Genomic DNA, 1,457 nt, shown 5'->3' on the forward strand with positions numbered 1-1,457 from the left:
AAAATTCCTCCAAAGTTACGAAATGTGGTGTCTTGATTTTTTGCATACGGGCTTCTATTTTAAGTGACATTACAAATTTTGAACACCGTTAGTGATAGACCAAACAGTATTCTCCTTATGCCGAATTCCTTTGATCTTTTTATCGTTTGCAATAAAATATGACTCAAACTTTTAAATGTTTACAGTAATGGTGTGTCGATTCTCTTTTTCGTGGGGAAAATATTCACACCAAACTTAGTAACACTGGCTCTAAACTATCGGAACAATGGCGGAAGCCCGTATGAAATATTTCTCCGGCGAGCATAAAAGTGTATCCAGAGGAAAAACCCCATAAATTTGATCATTTTTTGAATTTTACACATTCTGATCACAAGGCATATGAAAAGTTCTAGCCAGCATGAAGAATAAAAAGTAATGATTTTCTTTGTTTTGAACCAAGATGGCCGCCGTTGCCGGGCGGCGTGACATCAGACTACAATCCACAAATCATCATCATCATTGCCTTTTTCACCCTGGGTCAGGGTATAGGCCACAGACAAACAGTTTCCATCCTTCTCTATCCCGAGCTAACGTTTTTTACAGAAGTAAAATTTAATAATAAACATACATACGTGCTTATTCGTAATAGCCTTTATTTCCACGTAAGAATTGCTAGTTCTCCACTAGTCAGTCAAACAAAAAAATAATTTTAAAAAAATAGAAACACAGTTGTCTAACTTGCTTAAAGTAATAGAATGAAAACTCCAACAAGCCGTCGTCGTCTATATTATAATCTGTCATGGAATCTACCAGATTGCAGATTCATGATAACATTAACTGTGGCCCGTCTTGACAAACTAGTATCATGTTAAGGTGATGAATATGATGAACACTTAATGTACCTGGACCAAGCTTATACCTTTTTTTCTTTTAGCATACATTATATGACGCAATATCCGCTAAAGCTATCTAGATGCGGTCTCAAGCCAACAGCAACATTAAAAATGTAAGACAAGACATGGTCACCTGGAAGGCGAAACTACAATTCTACTTCAATGGTACTTCAACTCTGTTAACAGCTAGGTACTCATTTTACACATGAGTACGGTGACAAATTGTGAGTAAAAGATCCCTTTTTCAAGGAGTTCACTTTGTGGCGCTCAGACCAGGACTCGAAGATAAAACCAAACAGGTCTGAAGGCGAGTGTCAAACCACATATTGATGAGAACATAATATATATATATATATATATATATATATATATATATATATATATATATATATATACATAAATAAGAAAACTTTTATAGTCCAAACAATTTTCCTTGATTTCATTCAATTGAATTAGACTTAATTTAATTCAAAATCGGCATTTAATTAATTTTTACATAATACTGTTTTGGTCTGATCGGCCACAAATACATTCTTTGAAGGAAAGGGAAGGCATGCTTGAATGATGTCTTTAGATTATTTCTTT

The 1,457-nt window shown here is 34.3% G+C and overlaps 1 protein-coding gene across 3 annotated transcripts in view; it reads right to left on the reverse strand.

Moving 5' to 3' along the window:
- Nucleotides 1-754, reverse strand: part of LOC144975590 (uncharacterized) — a 12,022-nt gene extending 11,268 nt beyond the window's left edge. The window contains exon 1 of one of the 3 annotated variants that reach the window (XM_078919751.1): nt 612-754. The gene's annotated coding sequence lies outside the window, so the exon portion shown is untranslated. The remainder of the gene's footprint in view (nt 1-611) is intronic. The other 2 variants (XM_078919754.1, XM_078919752.1) reach the window with 2 other exon arrangements.
- Nucleotides 755-1,457: the final 703 nt, after the last annotated feature.

The sequence above is a fragment of the Berghia stephanieae genome, chromosome 6 (genome assembly GCF_034508935.2).
Source record: "Berghia stephanieae isolate SIO BIC M18660-M18661 chromosome 6, UCSD_Bste_1.3, whole genome shotgun sequence".
Classification (NCBI taxonomy): Eukaryota; Metazoa; Mollusca; class Gastropoda; order Nudibranchia; family Aeolidiidae; genus Berghia; species Berghia stephanieae.